This window comes from Narcine bancroftii, chromosome 3 (assembly GCF_036971445.1).
Source record: "Narcine bancroftii isolate sNarBan1 chromosome 3, sNarBan1.hap1, whole genome shotgun sequence".
Taxonomy (NCBI): domain Eukaryota; kingdom Metazoa; phylum Chordata; class Chondrichthyes; order Torpediniformes; family Narcinidae; genus Narcine; species Narcine bancroftii.
The window spans coordinates 213,215,086-213,227,213 of NC_091471.1; the positions used below are offsets into that span (position 1 = coordinate 213,215,086).

General features: G+C 39.1%; 1 protein-coding gene across 5 annotated transcripts in view; it reads left to right on the forward strand.

Moving 5' to 3' along the window:
- The window catches only part of LOC138758104 (AF4/FMR2 family member 1-like), a 192,669-nt gene that overhangs the window by 71,934 nt on the left and 108,607 nt on the right, over positions 1-12,128 (forward strand). The gene's annotated exons all lie outside the window — the stretch shown is intronic.

Consider the following 12,128-nt stretch of genomic DNA (forward strand, 5'->3'; position numbering starts at 1 on the left):
AACTCTTGTACTCAATGCCCCAACCACTGAAAGTAAGTGTGCCAGTCATTTTCATCATCTTGTCTACCTGTTGCCATTTTGAGGGATCTATGTCCTTGTACCCTTCAGTTTCTCTGTTCTAAACATTCTACAGGACCTTCCAGTTGCCTGTACTTTGCTGTACAACTGCAGCAGGCAAGAATTTCACTGCATTTTTATATTGACTTGTGATATGACAATAATCTCTCATCGTTATCATTTACTGTTCAAGTCCAGGCTTAATTTAAGTTAGCAAAATGCAACCCCATGCATTTGTTCAAAGTCAATCCTCTGACTTGAAAATAAGGATAAACTGGGGTTTATACTTGTCCATGAAATTGCAGATTGTGATTAAAATATATTAATTCCCGCTACTGTCTGCAGTGCCTCGTGGATGCCCAGTTTTGAGATAGCAGAACAGTTTGGAGATCCCATTTATTTGCACTCAGATACTATACAACATGATGGAGGACGTTCTTAGTGTGTACATAGCACTATGTCTCAATAAGGACGATGTGGTGGTCAGTCTGGAATCTGCCACTGCCGTTGTTGGCAGATGCATCTGCTACCATAGATATGTGAGGGGGCTAAGCAGGTTTATCCTTCAAATTAGTTCATTTACTAGCTGCCACAGACCTTTTCTGAAATTGTTTTCGTCAGGACTCAGCCAGTTCAGACAGTGGCAGTAACAACCTGTTCCTGGTGATGGATATTGTGAAATCCCTCTGCAGAGTAGTCTCTCCTTATTAGCCTCTTGCTTCTTTCATTTTGCTCAACATGTAGAGGCAGTGATTGAGGTTATTGAGGATGGATGGTTGGTTATTCAGAGGAGCTTTCCTTGTCCACATTTGATCTTCAATGCTTTGAAAAGGAAACAAAACTAAGAGTTCAAAGGGAATAGAACATAAGAGCAAGTATGTGATGCGAGGCTTTTTAATGCACTGGTGAGACCTCATTTGGAGTACAGTATTGTGAGCCGGTTTGGGCTCCTCATTCAAGAAGGGATATGCTAACATTGGAGAGTGATCAGAGGAGGTTCACAAGGATGATTCTGGGAATGAAAAGGTTATCATATGAGGAGCATTTAACAGCCCTTTGTGCTCATTGGAATTAAGGAGAATGATGTGGGGTGGGGGGGGGAAAATCTCATTGAAAGATTTCAAACGTTGAAAATTGTGGACAGAGTAGATGTAGAAAGGTTATTGTTACCCATGGTGGGCGAGTCAAGAGGGCACAACAGGATTGAAGGACATCCACTTAAAACAGAGATGCAGAGGAATTTCTTTAGCCAGAGGGTGGTAAATCTGTGGAATTTTTTGCCATAGGAGGATGTGGAGGCCAAGTCATTGGATGTATTTAAGGGAGAGATTGATTGACTCTTGATTAGCTAGGCATCAAAGGTTATGGGGAGAAGGTGGGGCTGAGTGGTAAAATGGATCAGCTCATGATTTAATGGCAGGGTTGACTCAGTGGGTTAAATAGCCTATTTCTGCTCCAATGTGTTATGGTGTAATAGCTCTGTTGCCTTTTGAAAAATGGTAATGGCATCTTAATTAAAAGCAGTGTCATTTCAGTATGTGCCAGGCTTTTCTTCCCTCCCCCCCCCCCCCCCCCCAGTATAAATACCGAAGAACCTGAAAGATAGGTTTGTCACTGGGCACAAAAATGATCTAACAACAAAGCACAGTAACAGATGTGATGGCATCTGTCAGTCCTTCCAAGTCCCAGACCTCAAAGATAGGTATTCAATTCCAGAATTTCTATTTGGAGGGCAAAATATCGACATTTTCCAACGAACTCTCAACTACAATAGTGGGGGTGGTGGGGGGGGGGGGTGGGAGAAAGAGTCTGCTGCAAAAATGCATTGTTGGCTGAGAAATGCTTTGGTGTATTCTAAAGTTAGCTTGCTATCTTATCACATTCATTCCTGGAGTATTGAATCTATTAGTTTATTTACCTATGTCAAATTGTCTGTGGAGTTATTAAAAGAGTGCACCATTAAAAATCTCAGTGACATGTCTGTAATGTCTGATCCATTTTGTGTAAAGACAAATGTAGAATAATATCAAAAAAGTATTTTGGCTTAATGTTTGGAGATTTGATTTGTTGTTAGAAACAGTATCCATTTTAACAGAAATGTTCGAGACTAGTTGGATTCTACAGCCTTTATATTAGTGTCGTACTTTGTAATGACATAAAGTGACAGTGCCTTCTGTAAATACCAGCTAGCTAAATTTTTTTTGTAATTCAAAGTTCCTGAGTTTAGCTCTCCTTCACACCTTTACTCCACCCCAACATCACTGCAGGAAAGGCTCATGAATGTGTTTCATATGGCTCCATTGAACATTTCCTGTTGTTTCTTTTCCTTCCAGCTCCCACCTCAAGCCTCAAATTGATGAGATTTATTTAAAGATTGGTTGTTGCTAAACCAATCGTGACACCAGATTTCTTGACAAGAACCAAATTAAACACTGCTTCATGGTTCTGCTGTCAGAATAATTTGTACCTGTTACTTTCCAGTTAACACGGTGCTTGAAACCGACAAAGGTTACTTAGATGGTTAAGTATAGTACAAATAATTGTGCAATTATTACAAACTATTCTAATATTTTAAGAATGAGTTTTGCTTTAAAATGATCTTTGTCAGTAGACTCTCAAGACCAACATTTTATTGTTTCAGTCTTGACTTGAATTAGCTAATTAGGATATGTGCATTTAAGTATGAACATCAGTTGTTTTCAAGGTAGAAAATCTTGTGATGATTATGAGGACTTTGTTTGAGAACCACATCTCCACAACTTCATTATGCAACCCAGAGTTGATCCAGTGTGCTCTTCATTGTAAGGAGGTCAGCAACCACCACACTAACTAGGAATGTTTTCCAGAGATGTTCTATTTTGGGGGAAAATAATTGGATTAGCTAACATCCAGTCAGTCCTAACTCTTGCATAATTTAGGCTTATTGTGCCACCATTCTCTGGTTCCTATCCCATTTTGGAATTATGGCTTTTTAATCACTTGTTCTCTCATTGAACTCTTATTTGGAGGAATTCCATTAGAATGAAGAACTGTGTGGACTCTACAAGAGTCATTGTGGGTCATGTGCTGACGTTATTGAATGCTGGGTGTGTGGCTGACAGCAGCAGCAGTATGGATGTCAAGAAGGACAGTCCATATCATTTCCTACCTCCTGGAGGAGGGAATGAAAAGTGTAAGCAGTTGGAAGAGATGATCTATCGTGGGTCCAGGAATTTGGCAATTTGTTCCTTGATTTCATTGCTCTGCTCAAGGCTTCCAGAATTGAAATGGATGGAATAAACATTGAGAGTTGTGTGTCGACCTTTTTGAGCACTGTGGTTTTAAAAAAAAAAGTCAAGGAGGACAGTGCAAGTCAACTGAATCCTGCTGTTGATCTCCAGTGTAAAAACTTAATCTTATTTTTTTCACTGTTTGTATTTGATATTGTCTTTTAACTCCTCCAGTGTGCACCTTCAGGGGGTGGGGGGAGGAGAGAGGGGTGCATATGATGTGTCAGAATTTTTAGGCTTTTTAACAACATTTTGCTTATTTCAACTTCATTTTGATATGCAAGAAATTAATGTAATATAAAATGAAAAAACTTCATATTGTGGCCTTCATGACTATGGCATATTAAGGTACTTCCTAGAACATTAAATACTTGTGATAGTAACATTTGGTAAGATGGAAAAATGTGACAGATGATTGTGTATCAAGAGATCTCAAATAGCATGAGCTCATCACAAATGAAGCAGCATGGGTAGGTCAAACCTGTAAATAGAAAACTAGGTAGTTAAAGCAAATGGGAGCCATCACAAAACTGAGAGAGGATGCTTGATTGTGACTTGCCTGATCTGTTTTGATGGTGAGTAATCTGCATCTCTCATGGATTGTACAATAAATTAGTATATGCATGAGCTGATAACCTTTGGGATGTAAACACGAGCAGATTTTTTTGTTACAGCTACAGAAGACTAGACTGGAGAAGTTAGTTGCAATGTACATTTGCTTCTGAAAAGAGCAGTCATAAGCCCTTTTTCCACTGGTATCCCAGTTAATTGGCCATGCAGTGTCCTGAGATAGGAAGCCGTTTGGGAGTAGGAGTAGAGGCCATCAATCCCCAGCATGATCTGATGTCATTTGGCGCTGGCATGCTGGTTGTTTTCCTTTTCCGCTGGTTCCTTAACCTGATAATTCCTGAGATAAGGTGCCAGTGGCAAAGAGGCTATAGAAATGTTTTTTATGCATGTGATAAATGAATCTGCTGTGAACCATTGTCTGTAATCTAGGACGGTTGTTGCCAAGGCTATGTCAAGTGGCATTTCGTGGTAGTGCATGACTAACCATATTTAACAGTCTAGATGTAGGAGAATACTTCAACACAGTGAAAAATTTAGAATGAATGGGATATATTTGACAACTTTTGCCTTTATTTTCTACTCCCATCCCCTGACCCCTATCATCAATCTTCCTTGTACTGCAAGTTTCTGGAGTGTAAGGAATAGCTTTTGATATGGAGGGCAGTTTGTCATGGGTGAATCTATCTGAGTTGTGCTTTTTACACAGCCACTTCACTCTGGAATATTTATGGCTTTTTTATGCTACGCTTGCTGTATAAAAGGTTCCGAGACAGAATGGGGGGGGGGGGGGGTTCATTCCAATCCGGCTTTTTTCTTGCAGGAGTGGTAGCAACAGCAGTGGAATGCCTTCTGTGTAAAAGATTGCCATTCCAGCTCCACGAAGGGAAAGGTTGTGTTTGTGTACCTTTTTTTTAAGTGTCCTTACCAGTAAGCAGTTAAAACTTTGAGCAAACACACAAGAAGAACAAAAAGAAAAATCTTTTTAATAATAAATACCTCTGTCCCGCTCTGTCCTGGTGGCCCACTGCCTGCTCTCTATTGTTGTGGGCCGTTGATGGAGAGGGGCGAGGGCAATCACAAAGAGTAGCTGATTGATTTACAACAAATGACTGGGTCCAATACCAACCCACCAAGGTATCATTCCCAGTACATCACTGATTTGACACTAAGTCTGCCAGACTGAACTGCAATTATACAGCAAAGGTAAAAGGCAGAGTCAATCTGGCTGACACTGAGTAGTTCATGACAGAATACCTGACCGTCAGGCACTTGGGATTTATCCCATCTAGGATATCTTTGCATGCTCCCAATAAATGCAGAAGTTTTCAACGAGCTGGGGATGAAATGAGCTGATGGTGAGATGGTGATACATCCTCAATTAGACTCACCATTTTGTTAGGTGGATGAAGCACTAATGTGTTCCTGGGAAGAGAATGAGAGATGATTTAATTCATAAGTACATAATTCATGGTTTTGATAGGGCAGAAGTGGGGTGGCCATTGGCCTTTCATGAATAAGATTTTTTTAAAAAGTATGTATCAAAGGGTACTGAATCTGGAACTCTACAGAAGGAAGGTGTGAATGCTCAGTTACTGAATGAAATCAAGACAGTCACTGACAGTCCTTCAGATATTAAGGGAGAGGACATTAGAGTTGGGGAGTGGCATTGCGATAAAAGATCAACATTCACATTGATCCCACTGCCCTACTCTCAGCTGGCCCCAGGTGTCTCTAGTCACTGTGTGGTGTGATCAAGCTGGTCTGTGGGTTTGTACTCCGTTTGAACAGTCTGAAGCCCCAATGTTAACTTTTGTTATCTGTCACCAGCCCCCAATGATAGAGTGGAGAGAAAAAGTTTGAAAACTACTATTTTAATCAGTGATTAATTCAGACTAATTGACTCATTATGTGCACAGTTTCATAACTTAAATGACCCAATGACAATTTTTCTCAAGCAAAATATTTCAGTAACAATTGGGTCTTGAGGAGTGGTTCTCAACCCTTTTTTTTCCACCTTTTCTTTTTAAATTGTTTTTATTAGTTTTAAACAATACAAATTTATAAATACAGTTAAAATCCATTATGAAGTTTTATACATGGCTATTAAATGGTGCATCAAGACAAGTATATAAATTGAAAAACACATCCATAAGTCATAGTCTGGGTAGTATATTATATTCAAACAAAAAAAAGGAAAATGGAAAGAAAAAAAAGTCACAGCCTATTCCCTTACTGTCGTTGTATGATGTTATATATGCTTAGCATTGAAATAAAAGCAAAGGGAGAATAAAGGAATTAAAGATATAAGTTGGGCAATCAAATTATGTTGAAAAATTATAAAGTGGGAAAGTGAATTATGAATGGCCCATACAAAATCTGAAATCTTGTACAGTATTTGAATAATTTACTAAATATCAAATCTTTTCCATATTTAGACAAGATATGATGTCCCCCAGCCATTGACTGTAAATGAGCAGGGCAGCATCCTTCCATTTAAGCAAAATCGCATGTCTCACTAAAAGTGAAGATAAAAGAATGCCATCTTTTCCTGTTGTACCAAAGAGAGCAACCAAAGGATTTGGCTCTATTTTATATTAAGAATTAAAGATAGGGTGCAGAAGATCTCTCTCCAGTACTCTTCCAGATTAGGGCAAGTCCAGAACATATGAATTAAGGAAGCTTCTCTCTTGCACCCATTACTACAGGAACTTTTATCAGGATAAAAGGGAAACAATTTAGCCTTAGACATGTGCACTCTATGTACCACTGAATTCCAATAAACAATGACAGCACATAGTGAAGAGCTATTAACCATCTTAAAAATAACATCCCAATCTTCATCAGATATAGTCAAATTTAGGTCCCATTCCCAGGCATTTTTAATTTTAAAAAACGAGGCCTGTTTTAAATGTAATAGCTTCTTGTAAATTATACTTATTAAACCTTCACAAATGGGTTGAAAACTAAAAAAAAATTCATCAACAAGTTTGCTTCAGACAATATAGGGCAGTGGTCCCCAAACTTTTTAGACCATCGATCCCTTCATGGAATTCTTGATCCCTCATAATCCCCCAGGCATGTACAAAAAATAAATAATAATAATTAAGTAGATTTTCGGTACATACTTGAAAATAAAGCTAAGACTTTACAGCAGGGTTCTTTTTTAAAACTCATATTCCTCCTTAAGTATTCCCTATGCCATTAGCGCTTTATGATAAGTAAGAATTTGCTTGAGATGGTATGTAAATTAAAAAAAAATGCTGCCCACCTCTACTTTACAACAAGCAAGCGATTACAATAACAGTAAGAAAAAACCTTTTTGTTTCTGGCCAGGAAGATGCCAAACGAAGTTAGGTTCAAAGTCTTCAGCATTGGCTGCATCCGGAGTTGGTGACGGTGACTCCATTCTCAACATTGGGTGCGATGCCATCCGCATTAAAAGAAGTCGCCTCAGACTCCTGGGCAGGAATTGGGACCTCCAGGCTCTACATTTCTTTCAACCTCAAAAGTTCAATCGACTCCCGCCCCTGGGTTTCATCAACTTTCTTTCAACCCCCTAGCATTTTTTTGAAGCCCTTGGATAGTACCATTGAACACTTTGGAGACCCTACTTTAGGGAAATCAGAGATTTGAGGCTGAAGAAAATGCTGAACTTGCAAATTTTGAGTTAGGCAAGTTAAACTTGAATGAAAGCTGATTAAATGATGCAAAGCAGCCATCAATAAAAAGATCTTTAGAACATTTAGATCTTTAGAACAACCTCTGCACCATTGCTGAGAAATAATATCATGCAAAGAAGGTTGAAAAAGGTGATTAGATAAAAATAGGACTAAAGAGAATAAAAAATTATGCTATGTAAAATGTTTTCTAATCTGTACCCAAATTCTCACAGAATGTTTAAAAATGAGACTAATTGAAATGAAGAGCCAAGAAGTACTAAATTAGAGAAATATTTTTTGGTGGGGGGGAAATTCAGATCCATAGACATTCATAATCAGTATGATTATGAAAATTGACCAAAACGTAAGACATTGTATATTGACTGCCTAGTATGGATTTCATGCATACCATTTTAAGTAATCCCTTACTAATCACAGATCACCCATGGCATATGGATTACTTAAGGTGGCATTTGAGTGGAAAGAAAAGTTTGAAAACCGCTGCTATAGGTCAATACTTCCAGTAGATTTTCCAATGATCTTTTATAAATCGTATGTTTTATCAAATTGTGCATGTATTTTCCAACGCTCTTTATAAATTGTGTGCATATGTTTATTAATTTTTGTGTATTTTCCCATGATCTTTTATAAATTGAGTGTTAATAAAAGTTAAGTTTGATTGCAAACCATTGTGTCCAGACTCGTCTCTCTTGCACCTGACACTTTATCAATGCAACATTGACCAGTGTGGGGACTGACAACAGACCGCCGGGAGAGAGTCCCCAAAGCCCACAGCCAGCTATTTTTTTGGGAGAGGTAAAAGTGGGTCTAACATGGCATCAAATAAGCTATGATTTACGTGATACTAGATGTTGATACTGTGTTACTCGTTCCACCTCTCTTGCTTCCGGAATGCTGGCTTGCTGAGTAAAAAGACACATTGACCTGGCATTATGCCAGCTTTGTTCAGTTCAATGTAAACAGCCAAAGCTCCCATAATGTCAGTGTTCTTTATGGCAATATTGGCGGGATTTCTACGTTTTTTTTTAAGTCCTGTCTTTACACCTGCCTGGCAGTTCTGTTAATGTTTTATATGAAATGTTGGTAGGCAGCTGAAAGTGATCAATTCTTCTTCTGTGTTAAATATGTAAAATTTAAAAAATCCATATAAAGTTGGTGAAATTTTTATAAAAATTGTAGTTTTCTTGCCCCCACACACCACCTCAACTAAATTATTAACTGGCCAAAGACACAAAAACTTAAGGCTCAAATGGAGCCTTAAGTTCCATTTTTCTATGTCACTTCAAAATATGTCATTTTTGAATAGAGATCTGAAAAGGAAAAGGTAATCGGGATATTTTCCCCTTTTTATATTTGTCTTTGTTAGATTTACGGAAGCATCTTGTAGTTAATAATGTGAATATAAAATCAATTGCTATGAATACTTTCCTGTGTGTTTTAAATGGATATTTAAATGTTATAGCGTAAAGCACATGATTTAATATTTACTGGCTGGAAGAGGTAATGTACTGACTGACTATGTGATCTAACACATGCATTTCCATATCCTGTTCTTTCTTTGGCTTGGCTTCGCGGACGAAGATTTATGGAGGAGTATGTCCACGTCTGCTCCAGGCTCGTTGGTGACTGACAAGTCCGATGCGGGACAGGCAGGCACGGTTGCAAGGGAAAATTGGTTGGTTGGGGTTGGATGTTGGGTTTTTCCTCCTTTGTCTTTTGTCAGTGAGGTATCCTGTGATTAAATGTTAAAATGGCCACTAGACTCCGATAAGAAACCTTGCCTCTAAATGTTTTGGTAAAAGCCCTGAAGTTATTTCTGTTTTGCATCTGTGAAATTGCTTTAGAGCTCCATATGTAGGATTTTTTTTTAATTGAGGCAGATCGGCAAAATGTATAAATGTATATTTGTATATAATGCAAATGTATAATTTTGTACAAAATTGAAAATGTATTTTAAGTAGCAAAAAGAAAGCGCTGTTTACATTAAATCAGTTGTATATGTATCAGGCCAAGTTTCTTCTGAAGCCACCCCATCTCCAGCCACTTAGTTAAAATTTTAACACCTGTAGCCATATTCTCTAGAGGTAGTTTTGGCTGAGTTGTGCTGGTACAGAGACTCCCTGAGTTACAGGAAAGCTATCATGAAATTCTCCCATAAATTTTGAAAGGAGCGCAACAATAATAAAATGTTTTGTTGTATTCAGTAAATTTTTCATCAGTCTCGGTAATGAAATCTGGAACCTGCTGAGGGTGATCACAAGCATTTAAGTCTGGAGATCTAGATCGCTACAGAAGGAGCAGGTATGACCTAAGGAAAGCCATCTTCTGGTGATGTGGAGTTTCTGTACAAAAACTGAAACCACAAAGTGAGGAAGATTACCGTAGATTAAAAGGTGATTTAGGAAGGCTGGAGGTGTGGGCTGAGAAATGGCTGATGGAATTTAATACAGATAAGTGTGAGGTGTTACATTTTGGAAAGGCAAATCTAAATAGGTCATATGCATTAAATGGTAGGCTATTGAGATGTGCAGAGCAACAAAGGGATTTAGGAGTTGTGGTAAATAGTACCCTCAAGGCTGATACTCAGGTAGATGGTGTGGTGAAGAAGGCATTTGGAATGTTGGCCTTCATAAATCGGAGTATTGAATTGAAGAGTAGGGAGGTTATGATGAAATTGTACAAGGCATTGGTGAGGCCAAATTTGGAGAACTGTGTACAGTTTTGGTCACCAAATTATAGGAAAGGTATAAACAAAATAGAGAGAGTGCAGAGAAGGTTCACGAGAATATTGACAGGATTTCAAGGTTTGAGTTACAGGGAAAGGTTGTGCAGACTGGGGCTTTTTTCTCTGGAGCTTAGAAGATTGAGAGGGGACTTGATAGAGGTGTTTAAGATTTTAAAAGGGACAGACAGAGTAAACGTGGATAGGCTTTTTTCAATTAAGAGTGGGGGAGATTCAAACTAGAGGGCATGGTTTAAGATTGAAGGGGGAAAATTATAAGGGGAACATGAGGGGAAATTTCTTTACGCAAAGGGTGGTGGGGATGTGGAATGAGCTTCCGACGGACGTGGTCGAGGTGGGATCATTGGTTACATTTAAGGAAAGACTGGATAGTTACATGGATAGGAGAGGACTGGAGGGGTATGGACCGGGTGCTGGTCAGTGGGACTAGGAGGGTGGGGATTTGTTATGGCATGGACTAGTAGGGCCGAACTGGCCTGTTCTGTGCTGTAAGTGGTTATATGGTTATAAAGGATACTTGACAGTGCCTAAATGACATAACCTGCTACAAAACCAAATCCAGTGCAGTTGTAGATGGCAAAGCTTCACTCCCAGTCAGACGCAATGCCTTCTATGTCTGATTCAACCAGAAGAACAAGAAAGAACTACCTTTGCACACCCCCATGTCCCACGATGATCCTCTTCTGTCCTATCCAAGGATGATGTGCAGGCTGCCTTCAGGAGAGTGAACCTGAGGAAAGTGATCTGGATGGGGTACCCAGCCGAGTCTTAAAAGTCTGTGCTAACCAACTTACCAATATTTTCACGGCAAGACTTTTGATAAGGTTCCACATGAAAGGTTAGTAAGGAAGGTTCAGTCACAAGGGATTAATATAGAAATAGTAAGATGGGTTCAGAAGTGGCTGGAGGATAGACAGCAGTGGGTTATGGTTGTCAACTGTCTGTCAGGATGGAAGCCTGTGATGATCGGCGTGCCTCAAGGATTGGTGCTAGGTCCCCTGTTGTTCATAATTTATATTAATGATTTGGATGATGGGGTGGTTAACTGGGTAAGTAAATACGCAGACAATACGAAAATAGGGGGAGTGGTGGATAGCGAGGATGGTTTTCAGAGACTACAGAGGGATTTGGTTTGTCTGGAAAATTGGCCTGAAAGATGGAAGATGGAATTTAATGCAGAGAAGTGTGAGGTGCTTCATTTTGGAAAAAAATAATCAAAATAGGACCTATGTAGCAAAGGGGAGAACATTGGAGAATGCACAAGAGCAAAGAGATTTTGGAGTTATGGTGCAGCGTTCCTTGAAGGTGGATTCCATGTTGACAGGGTGGTTAAGAAGGCATTTGGTATGTTAGCCTTCCTAAATCATAGCATAGAGTATAGGAGCTGGGAAGTGATGCTGTGACTGTTTAAGGCATTGGTGAGGCCAGGTTTGGAGAATTGTGTTCAGTTCTGGTCGCCAAATTAGAGGAAGGATACAGGTAAGGTGGAGAGGGTGCAGAGAAGATTTACAAGGATGTTGCCTGGCTTAGAATACCTAGAGTACAGAGAAAGATTGAAGAGGTTAGGACTTTATTTATTTGAACGTAGATGGTTGAGAGGGGATTTGATAGAGGTGTTTAAAATTATGAAGGGAATAGAGAGACTAGATGCAAGTAGACTCTTCCCCCTGAGAGAAGGGGAGGTTGAAACAAGAGAACACAAGTTGAGGGTAAGGAGGCAAAATTTTAGGAGAAACATTATTACAGGATGCTTTTCACTCAGAGAGTAGTGGCTGAATGGAATAATCTTCCGGAGGAAATACTTGAGGC